The sequence below is a fragment of the Felis catus genome, chromosome A1 (genome assembly GCF_018350175.1).
Source record: "Felis catus isolate Fca126 chromosome A1, F.catus_Fca126_mat1.0, whole genome shotgun sequence".
Lineage (NCBI taxonomy): Eukaryota > Metazoa > Chordata > Mammalia > Carnivora > Felidae > Felis > Felis catus.
The window spans coordinates 97,015,529-97,035,369 of NC_058368.1; the positions used below are offsets into that span (position 1 = coordinate 97,015,529).

The window sequence follows — 19,841 nt, forward strand, 5'->3', positions numbered from 1 at the left end:
AGACACACTGGGCAGCAGATGGGTCCTGCTCCATCACTCAGTGACTCACTCTGTCCACAGCTTCGTAAAGATTAAAATCCATCCCTCAGCACAGTTGTCAATCCCCAGTGAACCATGGGACAATCTCAGATTTTAAACAGACCCGTGAATGATAATCCAGGAATCCCCAAAGTTTAGTGAGTATGTTTAAGGCCAAAACAAGAGAGGCAAATCATCAATGATGATATTACCAAGTCCCCTTCTGAACGACTTACCCACTCTGTCGCCTGCTTGCAAAACTCTGATATTTACACCTACCTCTAAGGCTGAAAAACAACCCCAGAGACTCTTGGCCTTCCTTCCAGCTTTCAGGACTCCTCACCAAAGAGCCTTTAGGTTCCATCAAATCACACACAGAGCATTTTACACCTTTCCCCAAAACTGGGCAAAGGGAGATCAGTTACTGTTAATTACAGATGCTTTCTGTCATAATGGGCCAGATTTTCCAGAGTCTCAACTGCATAGCTCCCAAATGCCTCTCACAAACCTGGTAATGGTCCATGCAAATTGAATACTTAGTGGGTCTGTGTGCATTCCGTTCCAGGGAATGCCTTTGAAAATTTAGCCCCATAACTCCAAAGCGTTTGTAGCATCGTAATCTGTCATCATTAGCAACAATGCTTGACTTGGTGCTCAACATTCTTATTAACCATGCAATTATGAATGCAGACAATGTTTAATCACTTTTACAAAAATACAGCTGTGTTGTTGGGGAGCTGTCATTTACTGCTCATTAATGATTGATTTTTTTTAACCATCTAGATTGTTTTCATGAGAACAGCAGATTAACTATAAAGAATTCATTATTGGTCATTAAGGGATATTAAAATGGAAAACCTTTACAAGATGTGTCCTGTCTTGCTGCATTTGGATGCCTGGGACTCGCTTGCCAATGGAGGGGAGGAAACAAAATACCATTCTTCCAGAGCTCTGACAAGGAGATACGGCTGAAGAGAGGTGGAGTGAAGAGAGAAATTAGGAAAAAACATCTCTTTTTGCTGTAATAAAACATTGATTACATTTTACAACGGCAATAATTTACCCCGAATAATTACTTCAGCTATTGTCCAGCTTGTTTAAAGGCTGACTGAGCTGTGGGTACCAATCGATTCAGTGCAGATTGCTAATAATGGGCTATTTTGAAAACTTATAGCTGTTTCTCCATCCCATACACCGGAAGACACTAATTCCTTTCCCACATTGCACACTTAATTAAAGATGAGTCAGGGCATTATTTTATGGCCAAACTTTCCTTAAACCTTGGACATAGAGAGCTGAGTTCTGCTTCCTCAAATGTCTCTTGGACATACTGTGATAAAATGTACTTTACCACTGGCCACCTACAAAGACAGTAAGTTTCAAAACCTGTGAAGACGTTGGAAAGATTGGATGTTGGAAGGCTCAATGTCATGCCCTCCCTGGATTTCCGGCTCTGACGCTCACCTACCACACTGGGGGGCTCTTTGTTTCCTCACTTGCTCAGCAGCTGCCAGGATCCTGGAAGACCTGACCTGCAAGAGAAGGTTTTTAATAAACACAACTCCTCTTTCTCCTGTTCTGGTTCACCCTTAACACCAAGTCCCCACTGAAACTACCACCTTAGTTCTAGCAAAACTATTTTAGATTTTTTTTTTCCTGCTGACAAGTGTAATATAGATTTGTTTTGGAAAATACAGAAAAGCACAGAGAAGAAATTTAAAGCTATCTGTAGTCCCACACCCAGATATAACCACTGCTCACATTTTCTATTTGCTGCCAGTATTTGACCTGTGAGCTTTTTTATAGTGGCACGACCCAGGGTGAGTTACTTATCCTCTCTGTGTCCAGTTTCCTTCTCCGCAAAACAGGAAAATAATAGCACCTGCTTCATAATGTGATTGTGAAAATTAGTTATAATTAGCTGTAATAATTCCATAAGTTGTTGGGTGAGAAATATTATTATATAGGAAAGAAACACATCATAGTTAACAAGTAAAACAATTTTTTAACTTTTTTTTTAATTTATTTTTCATATTTGGGACACCTGGGTGGCTCAGTCGGTTGGGCATCCGACTTCAGCTCAGGTCATGATCTCACAGTTTGTGAGTTCAAGCCCCGTGTCTAGCTCTGTGCTGACAGCTCTAAGGCTGCAGCCTGCTTCAGATTCTGTGTTTCCCTCTCTCTCTCTCTCTGCTCCTCCCCTACTCGTGCTCTCACTCTCTCTCTCTCTCAAAAATAAGTAAACATTTAAAAACATTTTTTAATTTATTTTTTATTTTTGAGAGAGAGTGAGGGAGGGAGAGAGAGAGAGGATGAGTGGGGGAAGGGCAGAGAGAGAAGGGAACAGAGAAACTGAAGCAGGCTCTGTGAGGACAGCAGAGAGCCCAGCGCAGGGCTCAAACTCACAAACCATGAGATCATGACTGGAGCTGAAGGCAGTCGCTTAACTGACTGAGCCACAGGCACCCCATAAAAATTTTTTTTTAAGTTTAAACTCCCAGCTGATGCTGCAGACCCAGGGAACCACACTTGGAGAACCACTGCTTTCAGTTAATTATAATGAGAAAAAAAACCAACCACAAAGGAGAAAAACACTAATGAGGGATGGAAGCATATTTGGTTTAGTGAGCTTCCCTTGGGGGGATAGTTTTGGAGGGATTTGAGAGGGCTGCTGTGCTACAAAATACGATGTGGTAAATGGCAATGATGGCTTATGTTAGCTAAAAGAACCGTAAGGGAATGCTGACCCATCACCTTGCCACTTGACTTTGATTTGAGTCATTGCTAGGTAGTAAAGCTTTTAGTTGCATACCCACACAGTCTTCCCCAGTATAATCCAGCATCACACTTGGAAGGAATCGCCAGAAACTGAAAACCCACACCTGGGAAAAGCAGCTTTGCAAATGCCTTGTGCCTGGCTAGGTGTCCGGGACAACTGAGACCATCTGGGGATCTCCTGGACTTTGCCATCACTCCAAAGCATCCAAGGAATGGAGAAAAACAAAGTCAACATGAATAACTGTGCATTTTATTATATTTGTTTTGAGGTTTACTTATTTATTTTTTGAGAGGAGGGGAGGGAAGAGAGAGAGGAGAGAGAGACTCCCAAGCAGGATCCATGCTTGGTGCAGAACCTGATGCAGGGCTCGATCCCACGAATCATGAGATCATGACACGAGCTGAAATCAAGAGTCACACTTAATCAACTACTGAGCCACCCAGGCACCCCAATATTTGTGCATTTGAGACAGCATCATACTATGACTGCCATTTTATATTCAGCTTTTTCTCTACATAATATGAGCATTTTCACGTTTTCTTTAAACTTTCTAAATTTGTATCATAACATCCCACCTTATGGATATGTCATGACCGTTAACTAACCACTTTCGCTGGGTGTTTTTACTTCTTTAATTTTCTCTCTTATAAATAACTCTGTGCTTACTTTTTATTCATGCTTTATCTTTTATTCCCTTCATGAATATTAGCAAAAATTCTCTGCTTCAGAAGTCTGTGCCTTAAGAACAAAATGTTTAGAACCAGAGCACCAGAGTTTACAAATTATATTAGAAATTCTAGAGTCACTACTATCAGTTTTCCAATACCTGTTGTCCAACAAAAGTAAAAACTAGCAGACGTCCTTTGTTGAAAAAGCCATACAATTGCCTATCACACGAAACTTTAAAGCACTAGTCTCAAAGATGTTGCAGCATCAAAAGTAACTCTACAAAATAATTTGACTATTTCCACAATAAATTTTAGTTTTCAAGATAATGATGTATTGCCTTATAAGACTGATTATTCTGGCTCCTGATACATAAAAAGGATAAGCCAACATTTTGAATCAATAAATGAACGGATCCCAAACATGTACTTATTAATATAAACAGACATCACTCTTTTTTTTTCTTTCTTTCTTTCTTTCTTTTTTTTTTTTTTTTGAGAGAGAGCATAAACAGGGGAGAAGGAGAGAGAAGGAGACAGAAAATCCAAAGTGGGCTCTGCACTGACATCAAAGAGCCCGATGTGGGACTTGAACTCACAAACCTTAAGATCATGACCTGAGCCTACTTGGACACTCAATCGACTGAGCCACCCAGGTGCCCCAGAAGCCACTGTTAATATTAGTTAAATATCATAGTAATAGAACAGAAATAACAAAAAAAAATTCATCTCCTTGGGTAACATACACATTGCTGTAGTCTATTTGTTTTCATATTTTTACTGTGGTCAGGATAAACATAAACTAATAAGGTATAGTTAGTCCCTTGAGGTGAAAACAGAACATCTGAATATTAACACACATAGCCATCATATTGAGACAGTGTATAATAAGACTATCAGCTCCAACTCTTTCTTCATGATGGCACATAGACTGCTAAACCATGGGTGATTTATAATAAAAGAATCTCCTCTCATTAAACAATGCTGCAAAGGGGGCTATGCTTTCCATTGGTAGGTTTCAACTCTTCCTGCATTCCTGGAAAGCTTTTAAAGTTTATTTATTTATTTTGAGAGAGAGAGAGAGAGAGAGAGAGAGAGAGAGAGAGAGAGAAAGAGAGAGAGTAGGGGAGGGAGAGAGAAACAATCCAGGCAGGCTCTGTGCCGTCAGCCAGATGCAGGGCTCGATCTCACAACTGTGAGATCATGACCTAAGCCAAAATCGGAAGTCAGATGCTTAACCGACTGAGCCAGGTGCCCCTTGGGAAGCTTTTAAAAAGGCGGATCTTGGGGCACCTGGGTGGCTCAGTCGGTTAAGCGTCCGACTTCAACTCAGGTCACGATCTCGCCGTCCGTGTGTTCGAGCCCCGCATCAGGCTCTGGGCTGATGGCTCAGAGCCTGGAGCCTGCTTCCGATTCTGTGTCTCCCTCTCTCTCTGACCCTCCCCCGTTCATGCTCTGTCTCTCTCTGTCTCAAAAATAAATAAACTTAAAAAAAATTTAAAAAATAAAATAAAATAAAAAAATTAAAAGGTGGATCTTGTTAGAATTACCTGGGGAGCTTTCAACACTTACTTTGCCCAGGTTTCATCCCAAAATGGAATCACCAGGGTTGGGACACTGGCACTGGGACCTCGTACAAGGTCTTCCATTGATTCTAATGTATCACCACAGTTGGGAAGAACTGCTTCAGAAGATGCAGGTGACCATTACAACATAACTTCAGGCATCCTATGACTTCAACTACCTCAGAAAGTCCCCCAGGTATCACTTGACTATGTAGAAAAACTCATTCAGGCATTGATTACCTCTGTCAGCACTAGAAGTAGTACATCTCTCCAGAGGCCATAAATAAATCTGGTCACGTTGCAAACCTGTGGAATAATATGGGGAAAAGTAATGAAATGCCACACTAGAGTAATTGATGGGCAATCCTGCACCAACATGTCACTGGGATATACTGGAAAGATGGTACCAGTTATTTCGGATTGTCGACATCTTTTTATAGGAACTACTAAAAAGGGAACAGATGCATTTGCCTTTAGATTGATAACACCCTTAAGTGGCAACAAAATCTCCTCTGGGCTCATTTGGACCCATTATCTCTGAGGACTTCTGTGACATAAATTGTACCTTATCCTCAGAAAGACACCATCCCTGAAGCCTACTAGCTCATTCCACTGAGAGTCGAATAAACTGGCAGAGCCAGAACAATCTGCTCAAATTCCATAACTGAATAATGAAGGAACTTTGATCTTACAGTGACTTGTTAGCTAAGTTACTTTATTACCACTGTGTGTGTGTGTGTGTGTGTGTGTGTATGTGTGTGTGTGGCTATACATATAAATAATAACAATGCAAGGCAAGCAGTTAGCAGAAAGAAATACTGTTATGCCAGGCTAGATTCTTGTACAGGGTCTTTTAACTAAATAGATCCTTGACTCTAGACAAATACTCAGTCTCTTTTGGTCTCATTTTTCTGAACTGTAAGCCATAAATAAGACTAGGTAACTTCTACAGTGCCTTCAAATTTCAAACTTCTGTGAAAGTTCATTATTTCCCTAAAAATGACCTTTGTGTAGTATGGGTACCTGGTAGATCTAGAAATCTAAGGATTGCACAACCATGAATCCAAAGGCCACAGCCCTGCAGCTGTTCCTAGGAAATGACGTAATGGCGTAAATGCAGGGACGATGATACGTCTTAAGCTACCGAACTGTGATTTTGCAAACAGATTATTCAGGAACATAGTCATTACAGTGTGAGCTCTAACCCTTTGGAAAATGTTTTTCTTCACAAATGTTTCTGTTTGTACTTATTCAGGAATTGACCAAGATGGAAATTTCACTTGGGAACCACCTCACACCATAAATTAGTTACTTACAGAAACTGTATTAATGTTTCAAAGCATTAATAGTAGAAAAGCCTATTGGCTAATTAAATGGCAGAAGATACACTACATCAAATCTGCTCTTGCAGATTTCCAGGGGGACCAAGACCCACTTCCAAACTCAATGAATAGATTATGGAAAGAAGGTATTTTCTTCCATAAAATTAGGCTTACATCTCTTTATGGGACTGAAACTGGGCATTGTCATAAGAATGGAGATCGACTGTGACCCATCCACAAACAGTAACTCCTGGGTTTAAGACCTTACGATGTCTCAGAGAAAGATGCACACAAAACTTTGAGGGGACTATTTAAGCTCTGTCTGCAAAGCCTTCAAACAACAGAGCTCATAATGGAAACCATGACAGACTTTTAAGACTTTTAATGATAGAAACATCAGCAGACTCTGTAACAATATTATAAATCATTTCTAAATAATAGTATTGATAAGATGAGCCTTTCAAAACCACCCACGACACCTCTTTAACAGCTAATTAAAACTAGGGAGAAGAGGCAGTTCTTTTATCCTTCACAACACTGTAGCTCTGATCATCCCACAGTGAATGATTTTACTTCAGTAATAACCCTGATCCGACATTCAGTTAGCAATTACCACAACAGACTTTATCTACTGGTAACAACTGGTTCGGAAGATATTGCCCTGCATGCATTAATTTCATCATGCTAATAAAGTTCCCTGTTATAAAACGCAAAAACATATTAACCTGTCTAATGCAATAAGAGAAACATATATATCTTTCTGGCAAAATGATGATACACCAGCACTTCATTTCTATTTCAAAACTTAAGTGGGTAAAGTATATTAGAGGAACAGAAAGTAACAAGCTATAATCTGCAGTGAACACAATGACATGACTAAGTGCCAACAAATTTTCCTGTGAGTAATTGCACTTACCGTAATTTATACACATTCTATTACCTTGGTGTTTGCATAACAATGCAAAACTGCTCCTTTCCAAACACTGAGCACCGTAATAGCAGAAGCATATGCATCTGGTCTTTTCCACGGAATTCAGGGAGGCCACTGCTGATTCCAGTTAACTCTCTTGGAGCACCTAGCAAGCATGGACTGACGGAAACATTTAATAAAGATGGAGACGTGACTAATGATGACAAGCTATTATCCCCAGGGGAAGATCCTTGGCATAGAGCAAGCAGTCTGTAAAGGTGTGTTGAATGAAGAAGAGCTCTATTGTCTGGCCCAGGAACAATATGCATTCTGTTTATGGTTCTAGAATCTGTCCTGGATATACCTGTTTCCCCTCCACCCTCTCCCTCCCCTCCTGAGGTTGCCCAAAGACCATCTCTATTCCTAAGCGAGAAATTCAAAGCAGGGGATGCATCAGTTTCGCCTGACTGGTACCAATAAGCCCACCTTCAGTAACTTCCTGTCCTAATATTTATGATGTGACACGTTACCCCGGCTGGGAATACTCAGCATTTGACCTGCTCTATTTCTCTTATTCCAACCCTAGCTTCCCCCAATGGCTTGTTCACCTTTCAAAATTTTAAATGTGAAAGATGACATGATTGTTACAATCCCAGGGGAAAAAAATCAATCGTGATTAAAGCCAATATATGTGACATGTTGTTCTCTTGACTCCAAGGACTCATCCACTCTTTAGTCAAGCCATGGCTTGACTTTCTACAGGAGATGGTTTCACTGCTGGTCTGGTCAATCTAGGGAAGACCAATCATCATATTGCAGTGAAAAAAAAAAACAAGAAAAGCAGAGCTGAGCCGAGAAAAGAAAAGAAAAGAAAAGAAAAGAAAAGAAAAGAAAAGAAAAGAAAAGAAAAGAAAAGAAAAGAAAAGAAAAGAAAAGAAAGAGAGGAGAGGAGAGGAGAGGAGAGGAGAGGAGAGGAGAGGAGAAGAGAAGAGAAGAGAAGAGAAGAGAAGAGAAGAGAAGAGAAGAGAAGAGAAGAGAAAAAAGGAAAAAGAAAAAAGGCAAGAAAAGAAAAGAGAAAAGGAAAGGAAAAGAAGAGAAGAGAAGAGAAGAGAAGAGAAGAGAAGAGAAGAGAAGAGAAAAGAAAAAAGGAAAGGAAAGGAAAGGAAAGGAAAGGAAAGGAAAGGAAAGGAAAGGAAAGAAGAGTGTCTGTGACTCAACGAAGCCTGAAACAAAATAAATACATTGCCTTCTTCTATAGTTGAAGCAGAGTGGTCACACACCCCACTGTCAGGGGCAGCTGAACTCATCTGCACACAGAGCACCTGGGCCCTGCCCTGGGACACTGATCAAAGGAGAGGACTGAACAAGCTATATAGCCTGTTCCTTTTCAGTGACTGAGGGTTGATCCACGCCGTCCAGGCAGGAGTGCTCAGCTCTCTCTCTCTTGGGAAATGTGGCATTCTCACATACAATCTAGCACTGGCTGGAGGCCTAGCAGACAGGCAGAGGAATGTAGACAATTTATAGGCTGAAAATGTGCACACAGGCAGCAGCACTGAGTTCACTCAGGAAGCATATGTGCTGTGGCCACACGGAGGGAGGCCTAGGTGGGACCCCCAGAGCTTGGCAGAAACTCTAGCAGGGACCCAGTGTGGAGCTGTAAACCTGGTGACGAGCACTCTGTACTGGTCTTAAAAAGATGGTGAAAACATAGGCGCTTTAAGGCTGCAGTGTCGGGACAGAGGGAGGCCACTCGGAAAGCTGACTCTCACAGAGAATCATTTCTAGGCTTCCAGAATGTACCCCAAATAAGCCAGAGGTGAGCTACCCCTTCAGCCCCAAGAGGCAGCTGTGTCCACAAGGCATAATCTTCTGGAGAGATCCGTGGCTCTGAAGAGGAGCACACTGATTTGATGACTATTTTCTGTTGCTGTTGTTTTCAGTCTGAAACGCTAGCCAAGATACCTCTTTAAAATCTACAGTTTTAAAAAAAAAAAATTTATCCAGCCAAAATTTCCCATGTCATTAAATCTCATATCCTCCATTAATTGCAGGGTCACACACAGAAAGCAACAGGTGAAAAGGCAGAAGAAGAGGTAAAGGTGGAGGAGCCCAGGAGACAAGGCACCAACTGTACGTGGCAACTGAGGACAACAAACTTTATTGACTCGGCCCCACACACACTTAGCCTGCGTGCGGGGCTTTTCGAGCACTTTCATTCTGGAATCCATTTCCAGAGTTTACGGCTTCCACGGTTTTATGTTCCTTCCCCACAGCTTTCTTCACCTATTCATATGCATCCTGGTTTCTCTTCTCTGAAAGGTGGTTCTTGGGAAAGCCCCAGCCATGTTTATATAATACACATGTAGCTTGAAGGGGGACTTTTCAGCAGATTTGGGTGAGACTTGCCCTGTGGTTTTAGAGTGTGTGTGTGTGTGTGTGTGTGTGTGTGTGTGTGTGTGTGTGTGAGAGAGAGAGAGAGAGAGAGAGAGAGAGAGAGATGAATCATGAGCCGATTTTAACAGTTCTGCCTGTCCGCTCTACTCAGTCTAAAGACAGAAAAGAGAGAGATAAATACTCAAACTGTAATTCTCATTTCAAACAGGGTAATCTATTGCTTGTCTTGTGATTTCAGAATAGACTAGTGGCCTGAAATTGTAGCCCATTGACACTTAATTTGCCTAAAGTGCATCCTATAGTGACACCAAAAAAACCCCCAAAACACCAACACACACACACACACACACACACACACACACAATACACACACAGAGAGAGAGAGAGAGAGAGAGAGAGAGAGAGAGAGAGAGAGAGAGAAACAACACACAAAGAAACAAACAAAAACAAAAACAAAAGGCCCGCAAAATAACAACAAAAAACTCTCAGGTCAACTGTCTGTAATTACAATAGTCATTTTCTTTCCTGATATCTCCAAGCTTATTCCTCCAATTTGCCATCCGACAACTCAACTACCATCATCACATGGGAATTCTGACAACCCAAGGAAGCAAATGCTGTCACTCTGACTTGATGTTCAGAGACTGTTTGTCAATTAGTATGACCTCCGGGTCTCAGCTAGGAAGAGACACCACATTCCACAGATTCTCCTGGTCTTTCCCAGAATAGCATTGGAGTTCATCTTCTAATTGTGTTCTGTGATTTTCGTCTGGCACAAGGCTTACTACCACATTCCAGAATCTGCCTATCTCCAAAGAAACATCGCCACCTTTCCATGCTCAGACATCCACTATACAGATCAAACCAACTCTAAAGAGTAATACCTTTTTAAGAGAACAGGTAAGACTTGAGGTCAGCACAAGTGCTTTACCGACCAAGAATTATTTTCAATGCTCTGCTGGGTTTTCTGAGTCATCTCAGTGAACTTTCTGGAATTATATGCCTCTCAAGGACCATCGAGTGCCATAACATACATACATACATACGCACACACGTAGGTATACATATTTTGTGAAGTCAGAATAACATTTTCTTCCTGCCTCTCCTTTTTTTAATTGTTTATTTATTTTGAAAGAGAGAGAGAGAGAGATCTCACATGTGTGCGTGTGAGCAGGGGAGGGGCAGAGAGAGAGAGAGAAAGAGTCCAAGCAGGCTGTGCGCTGTCAGCACAGAGCCCAACACGGGGCTGATCCTATACACCACGAGATCATGACCTGAGCCAAAACAAAGAGTCAGGTGCTTAACTGACTGAGCCACCCAGGTGTGCCCCCTGCCTCTTATATTACATAAAGCACTTGGCAATATGTATTTTCTGTAGAATACTTTTTTACAATAATAAGAAGGGGGCAGTACTAATCATGGCTAATATTCTTCAAGTTCTTCTAATGTACCAGGTGTGCTAAGCATTCTCCCACATGCACAATCTCATTTGATCTTTAAAACACCTCCATATAGGAGGTACTATTAAACTCATATTCTTCTGCCTCTAGTATCCGGGCTCCTAATTGCTATGGGCCAGGGCACAGCAGAACTACTGGCCTCAGCTTTGACTAAAAACAAAACAAAACAAAACAAAACAACAAAAAAAAACCCTGCATAACATAAATATGTATGTCATAAGTATGTATGTACATACCATAATTATGTAATTATAATCTTATGATACACATAATCCAGCTAAAAATATAAAATATAAGTTTATAATCATAAGTATGACATATATTTAGACAGTATGAACATTTTTAACTCCACAAGTTTTTCCACTTCTCCAGCATAATATATGATCATCATTTGTGAATTAAAACTTAATTGAGCACACCACTACTGGCAAATAACAAAATACTCAAAACTTACATCAACTCTGCCTCCCCCCTATTATTAAGACAGAAGCTGTTTAAGCATTCTTATTCTGGCAATTAAAGACAAGTGTGTTTTCTAAAGTGAAGGTTATGTTGACTTTGATAAGTATATTGCTCACTGTCTGACCATAAAGGGCCAGAGCTGGAGATAAATAGCAGAATGCTTTGTCCTTCACTTCAGGCATGATGGCTGGACCTCCCTGGCTGTAAATTTCCCAATATTTGATGGCCCCGGTGTCAGCAGCAAAATGATGCATAATAAACACAACAATACATTATATGCCACTTCTTGATTTGGTGCCAAGTCAGGGAAGGAAACAGTCTACTTTTCAATGGGTTTTCTGAAATAATACAGAGACAGTGTGTTTTGGAGAGCTCTGAGGAGGAAAACTGACGCTCGGTTTTCATCCCCCATCTCTGAACTAGCCTTTGAAATTGACAATCTGGAGCATCACGAACGGTGGTTCCACCATAGTTGGGGTGGTATCAGGAAGGCCAGGGTACACAGACTTTCATCTAGCCAGGAAAAAGGAAACAGAGCTCATTTTGAACTAGAGAGAAAAAAGATATTTGATGAATGCCAGAGGAGCAAGCTGCCTAAATCCTTTAACAAAGAAGAGACAAAGGGGAGCGGGTTTGTGAAATTATGTGCAGAGCTACAATGAATGTTTTGATCAAGTTTTTAATTGTTTCATTTTATCCAGAATATTTCTTGCAAAGTCTAAAATCTTGCTTTAGAGCTAAAAGAGAAAACACCATTTGAAGGGCGGCCTCTGTGAAATAGTATCACTGAGTCACCAAGGAAATTTTAAGTTACAGAGAGGGAAAAATGTGAGGGTTGCACATACACCTTTGCCTGGGACCGCTGTCTCCCTGCCTGCAAACAGGTCACAGGCTTCGAGTGTTAGCGGGAACCTGAGAAGTCACTGAGTCTACCTCTGACATTTCATAGATGACAGGCTTAAACTTGGTAAGTGACTTACCCAAGGTCATGCGTGGAGTTATATCCGTTTTATTGTCCGAATAACAAATGGGAAGTGGCACTGGAGATCATGTGGCAGTTTACCCAAGGCCTTCCTGTAAAGAAAATGGTGGTAATAGCAGTTCCTGAATTCACTTATGCACCAAAGCATGTCATCAGACATCCAAGAAAAATAGACACACAACATCTCCTAAGGCAAGAATTATTTTTTTAAAACTCAGACATTCAGCCAGGTATACCTGATTCACTGAGTGTCAGTTCTGGGTTGCCCACTCAGTTGTTCTTTCCAGAAAGGATAGTGAAAAAAAAAGTCTAGGAATTTTTCTCAGGGAGCAGCCACAAAGCCAAACATCTGGACGCCTCTTTCATTTCGATCTCATGTCAAGCCTTCAAGTACAGAAGTACTTACATGTCAATCACCTATATTCTTACTGGCAAACCCCAATGAACAGAGCCTCTGCAATAGAAAAATATGAATATTTTCCAGCCTCTTCATCCTCTACCCTCTTATCCCAGGAGCTCAAAATGACCCTACACTTTTCTGGAAAAATCAGAAATGAAAATCCCTGAGTTGTCTGCCTTTTCCTCATTTCATTATCCCAGAATCGGGGCCACATCTGAAACTTCCAGATGATATCCACCCAATCCTGGAGACCTGCTCCAGTTCACAAGATGGCCTGCCCAAGGCCACTCTCCATCTGAAAGGTCCCATGGAAGATGGCATAGACTCCTGCCAGTGGCTACACATATTCTCTTCAATATTAGACTCTCACCCAGAAAACATTAAGGTGGGCATGCAAAATGGCAAAAAGGCTCCTTCTCATACCCAAGCTTCCCCAAACCCTCACTTACATGATCGTAACTTCTCCATAAAACAGTGAGAGTTCGGGAGAGTAATCTTTCTTCCCAAGGCCAAGCTCACTATGACCTGGCATCCAGGAACAGCCCACAATTACTGATTACTGTGGGCTGGTCCTAATCACTGTCTTTACCAGTATTTATTCACACTTTCCAAAACTGAAGCCTGGAGTTAACCAGCCAACATCCAAACTTCTCTCCAGCCTACTTCCCTTCTTGGCTCCTGTATGATCCTACCTGCACTAAAGATTCACACTTCGAAATAGTGTGGTTCCTGAGATAAATCAACATTTTTCCTTCTTTTTCCACATCGTTCTTGATGCTCACTGCATGAAAATAACAGGATGTAGGAAGAACATCAAACAAAGAGTGATATTCACCAAGAGCGATCCTGGGTGTGTGTAATGGACACAGAGGAGTCATCCGCTCCTGATTTTCCTTCATAGGTGGGCATGTGTGGTGTCTCGCGTGTGTGCAAGCAGCAGCCTTGCATCTTTGTTAGCTCCGGAAGCCGGAGTGTATCACTTTCCAAAGGGCAGTCTCCTAGAGCTTGTCTGCATCAAGATCAAGATCCCTCCCATCAACAACAAGATCCCTCCCTCAAAGCCTGCCCCTGATTCTCATAAGCATGAGGGACAAAAAACAAAAGGAAAATACTGTTTTCTGCTAACATAGTTTGAGTCATCCTTCATACATGGGGGGCCCAGTTAAGTGTTCAGCACTGATCAGACCTTAGGGACACCTAAGAATGAACGAGTCCCAGCCCTGCCCTTATAGATTGTAACAATCCACAGAGCAGGATTTAGACAAATGCACATAAGACTAGATACAAATTCATAAACCAACATCCAAATGAATAAACAAAGGGCCATTATAGAGTGAAATGACTTCTTTTTTTTTAATTTGTTTAACATTTATTCATTTTTTGATAGAGAGAGACAGAGCGTGAGTGGGGAAGGGGCAGAGACAGAGAGAGACACAGAATCCGAAGCAGGTTCCCGGCTCCGAGCTGTCAGCACAGAGCCCGATGCGGGGCTCGAACTCACGAACCGTGAGATCATGACCTGAGCTGAAGTCAGACGCCCAACCGACTGAGCCACCCCAGGCACTCCGTGAAATGACTTCTTTTTTTTCTTTAAATCAATATCCCAAAAGAATATTACCTCTTCCAAAACACTCACTGCAGTGCATTCCAATTACTTTTCTGTTGCTCACAAGTTTTGAAACCTATTTGCAATTGCTTTTGAGCAGGTACATAACAGAGAGAGAAAGTAGGGGTATCTGGGTGGCTCAGTTGGTTGAGGGTGCAACTCTTGATTTCGGCTCAGGTCATGATCTTCATGAGTTCTCAAGTTTAAGCCTCGCGTTGTCTCCACGCTGAATATGGAGCCTGCTTGGGATTCTCTCTCTCTGCCCCTCCCCCACTCACCCTCACAAGAATGTGTGCACGTACTCCCTCTCTCTCTCTCAAAATAAACAAATAAACATTAAAAAAAAAAACAAAGGGGGAACATAGGAGTGTAGAATAGAGAAGTACTCTTCCCTAACATTGCTTAGAATTGCACATTTGCAGTGACAACAAAAAACAGACTATATCTTGGTGGGTTCTATTGTTTTTAAATGTTCTATAAACAGACCCCCTCTTATTGCCTTATGGCCAGCACCCTGGGTGAACTGCCTCCATAAGCCACACTCCCACCCCTAGTCTTTGTTCACCACTGCTTCTGAAGGTCCATTCATGCCAACTGCTCAGTGGGGTCCAATCTCTTCTTCTCAGTGGCTACAATCAGTCAACTCTAATGAATAACATAGAGGATGAAGCCGGGTGACACTGCCATAGGGCAGAGAGCAAATATGGCTTTACATGGATACTGTGGTTGTCCCCTGAAAGCAATTTTTACCAGGAGAAGCACTGAAGTGTTTTGAGCAAATTCAGAATTACTAGAATCTGTGTGCAATCTACTCAATCCAGACAGACTATGAACAAACAACCCCACCGTCTCAGTGGTGCAAGGCAACAAAAGCTGGTTTCTCACTCATGCTCCATTTTTCACATGGATTATAAGAGGGATCCTGCTCACTGTAGTATCTCATGTGCCCAGATTGACACAAGCTCCATTGCAACCTGTGCTTTCACTCATGCTGGCCATGAGAACGGAAACTTCTAAAGCTTCCTCTGGAAGTGAGACAAGTCACTTCTGATCACATGTCACTGTCCACAGCAAATCACCTGGAATGCCTAACTTCCAAGGGGTAACAAGGGTATAATGCTGGAGGTTCCGGGGAGGAACGTCAGGATATTGGTGGAAGGATGTAAGTCTGCACCCCACCGTGGGTGATCATTGTTTGAGGACGACAAGATGCACTCAGCCTTATAAACTTTGTAAAGTTAGTGTTCACAGAACCACCCTCACTATTACGTGCTTATCTGTGTTGGATTTCTCTACATTGCAGAGCTATGACACAGTTGAGATGTCATCATAATGTCAGTAGGCCACCTGTGAAATGCAGAGCAGATTTGTGTCGGGCATCAGTATGACTGACAGTGGGTGGAGCGTGGCATAAAATCACAGTGCAGATAGCTGACATTCCAGGAAACTCCTCTGTGCCAGGCAAAGCCCTAGACGCTGTACTCTTGGTACCTCATTTACTCATCCCATTCCCCTGCAAGGCAGGTATCATTATCCTCATTTAACAAAAGAGAAAAATGGATACTTAGCTTAAAATACACTGTGCCAACGCACATCATGGGGGATAGGTGGTGGGGTCAATGTTCAAATTCAAGCCTGCCTGATTTCAGAACCCTCAGAGTGAGCCACAGGAAGTTCAACCCATACCAACTCCCTTATTATTTTATCTGTATCCATTTTATACCTTTCCAATTAGATAATAGATTTTTTTTTAATGTTTATTTATTTTGAGAGAGAGAGAGAGTGCACAAGCCAGAGAGGGAGGGAGGGGGAGAGAGAGAGAGAGAGAGAGAGAGAGAGAGAGAGAGAGAGAGAGAGAATCCCAAGCAGGCTCTGCACTGTCAGCCAAGAACCTGACATGGGGCTCAAACCCACAAGCCATGAGATCGTGACCTGAGCCAAAACCAAGAGTCAGAAGCTTAACCTACTGAGCCACCAGGAAATTAATTTTTAAAGGAAAATCTGCTAAGCTATTAAGAACAGGAATTTAGCTTCATTCACCTTTTAATGACCTGCAAGGACTAGCAAATACTCCTGCACATGGTAGGTGCTCAAGAAAATACTGGTTGTTAAATGCCTGTTGAAAGTCAAGGTTATTCCCCAAAGCAATATCCCCTTTCCTTTCTCCTGCCCAGCACATAAAAGGAGATTGACAAGAAGAAATGTTTCCTGACTGACTCTCAAAAAAAGGCAAAGTTGTCAACATTTTCCCTTATCAAGAATGTTCTCTACATGAGAAAATAGAGAGCAGCTTCCACAATACAGACCTGAATGGGAAGATAATGGTCAGCAGGGCTCCCAGAGCTACCCGTGTTCCCACTCCAAACAAGCTCTTAACAAGAACACGCCTGCCAGGGAAACAGAGAGAAACTCATTTTGCGAGGAGACAACACACAGCTGCACAGTTCCATATTCCACTTAATCCCACAGATAAATTCACAAGTTGTCCTAAACATATCACTCTACCGGGGAATTTTTTTTCCCCTATTTCTAGCCGGTGTTGGACGTTTGATGTATCACAAATAATTCATCTCTCCACACCCCCCCGCCATACACATATGTACACAACCTTCTGTCTTTAAAAGGTTACACTTATCCCCCCCACACACACACACACAACCTTCTGTCTTTAAAAGGTTACACTTATCCCCCCCCCCACACACACACACAACCTTCTGTCTTTAAAAGGTTACACTTATTCTGAGTCTCCTTTAAAATCTCTGCACAGGACCCTGGAGATCACAACACAGACTGTTTCTTCACAATGGCACTGGGATTTTCTCCCATGATGAGGGATGGCTCCTGTCACAGCTGCTTCCCAGAATCCTTCCTAAGCCTTTTCTTTTTAAGCACATGAGCCCTGCTTTTAATTGGGCATTTCATTAGAGAAGAATGAGGCATAAAGGAAAACAAAATGGTCTGTAGTCATTTGTTTTGAGGAGATCATTCTAGTCATCAACATCTGAACCCTGCTGAAGAACAGTTTCAATTTCCCTTCTCAAGCACGGGGAAAGCAATGTTGACAACACATATTTCTCTCTGTCAAAACATTTCACTGACTCGGCAATCTGTAGACAGTTTGAGAGTCGTATCGCCAGCAAGCGGTGCCATAGCGTTCTCCCCATTATTTTAAAATCCTAATGGCACGTGCTTCATGAGAGGGGCACAGTGCGGGCCAAGATCCAAATTGAAAAGAAAAATGCTAAGCGAGTCAGTGAGCAGAGAGGGCACTGTCAATAATGGGCCTCATTACTGAGCCACAGAGAAAGATGGGGCCATCAGCATCCCGGTTCCTCTGGAGAGGCCGGCCCCATTGCCCTTGGAGTCAAGTCTCCTGAGGAGGGTCACTCGGAATTCTGTGAGCTCTGCGATCAGCAGAAGTGGGCTCGGGCTCACAAATGAGAAATGGATTTCATACCACGGGACCTAATTCAATTGTTACCTTTGGCTGAGGGTGGGAAGAAGAAACGAAAGAATTGTATTCAAGTACAATAAGAGGCCGGCTGTGTGTGTGTGTGTGTGTGTGTGTGTGTGTGTGTGTGTGTGTGTATGCACAGAAAAAGGCAAGCAACAGGCACCTAAATTAGACTTAAACTGACAAAACTCCTTATGGCCCCCTAGAAAGATAACTATGGTGGGATCTCCTCACAAAGGTTCATTACACCTTTAAGAGATAATGTTCAAGGAAATGGAAATGTGCTGCCCGGATAATGGCCTTGGGCTGCGAGGCAGATACCTCGGGGCTTCAAGGCCGTGGCTTTGGCAGAAAACAAATCCTGAAGCAAAGCTGAGCCTTTCTTGTCAAGGCCAAAGAACACTTATCAGTCACGAGGTTCAGATTCATGAAAGAAATGCCTTCCAAAAAAGGCAAAGACAGTCAGTAGTAAAGTGCCCTGCAAGCAACGCGCAGGCTTACCAATGGGCGGCCACATCTATCCCCAGGTTCTCAAGGGAGAAGACCATTTACCCATTATTGTCAACTGGCTGGTTTAGTAAAATTGCTCAGACCTCCCACCATTCACCTCCGGCCTTTCAACATAGTTTGCTGGCTTTTGCTAAACCTATTGTCATCCTTTTCTAAAAGGTCAATGAGACCGTGTGTTGATTTGACAGTAGCAAGTGCTTTTGCCGTGATCCCTGATAATATTAATCTGGCTGTGTTTCACAGGAAGTGTGCAGTTTGTCTTTCTTATAAAAATTCCTTGATTCGTCAAGCTGGTACCAGCTGTTATCACTTTAATAGAGATCCCTGCATAACTTCAAAATATCTTACTCCCTCCAAAATTATCCTGATGCTCAAAACTGTCTGGCGCTCTGAAATGTGCTTCTTGCTTCTGTCTCTTATCTGGATGGGTTAATTAACTTCACCCAGCATGCTGTTAAGCTGCGCTACCAGCCAGGCATCTAGCTTTACCACAGCAGTCCCCTTCCGCCATGTTCCTACAGAGACAAACAAGTATGGCCAAGGGGATAAGGCTGTGGTAGGTTTTGTTTTTTTTGTGTTTCTGTTTTTGTTTTTGCTTTTGCTTTTTATTCTCTCATGAAGAGGAGCATTTAGGTGGTAACTACTTGATGAGGTAGAAAGTGGCAGCTACTCAAAGTTCACTCATGTGTTTGAGACAACTCAGGCCATTTGATGGCAAAGGTAAGATCATCTGGAGGGAGGATACTAGAAAGGGAAATGATAATAGTTACGTTTTAAAATATACCATAGAAGATGCCTGGGTGGTTCAGTTGATTGAGCATCTGACTTCAACTCGGTCATTATCTCACAGTTCATGAATTCAAGCCCACATCGGGCTTGCTGCTGTGAGCATGGAGCCTGATTTGGATCCTCTGTCCCCCTTCTCTCCACCCCTCCCCCCACCTGTGCTTTCTCAAAAATTAATAAACATTTTTAAAATTTCTTTTAAAAAAAGGCATACAGCAAAGCTAGCTAAGCCTGCCACTCCCGCCCCTGTGCACCTTGCAGATCCACCCCAGCTAATACGCCCTTGGCCAGATCCCATCAAAGCACAAGACTGGCAGTGTGCAAGCAGCCCATACAGGGTCCACACCACTCCACAGTGACTCCTGCCCCTGGGAGAGGGGAAGATAAGGTACACACCAGTCTGACTATGGCCCCAGTGGTGGGCTGGGGGCAGACATTGGGTCTGACGGTGGCCCTGTGCACCAACACATGTTTCTCTGGACAGCACAGGGGAAGGGCCCTGGAGTTGGGAGCTACCGCAGGGAC

The 19,841-nt window shown here is 42.4% G+C and overlaps 1 protein-coding gene across 3 annotated transcripts in view; it reads right to left on the minus strand.

Annotated features, from left to right (window-relative positions):
* DTWD2 (DTW domain containing 2) overlaps positions 1-19,841 on the minus strand; it is a 462,321-nt gene that overhangs the window by 113,449 nt on the left and 329,031 nt on the right. For all 3 annotated transcript variants that reach the window (XR_006598135.1, XR_006598134.1, XR_006598140.1), the window contains 6 exons: positions 16,873-16,953; positions 12,559-12,652; positions 7,290-7,439; positions 5,268-5,333; positions 1,405-1,550; positions 877-986 (listed from right to left, as the gene is read on the minus strand). The gene's annotated coding sequence lies outside the window, so the exon portion shown is untranslated. The remainder of the gene's footprint in view (positions 1-876; positions 987-1,404; positions 1,551-5,267; positions 5,334-7,289; positions 7,440-12,558; positions 12,653-16,872; positions 16,954-19,841) is intronic.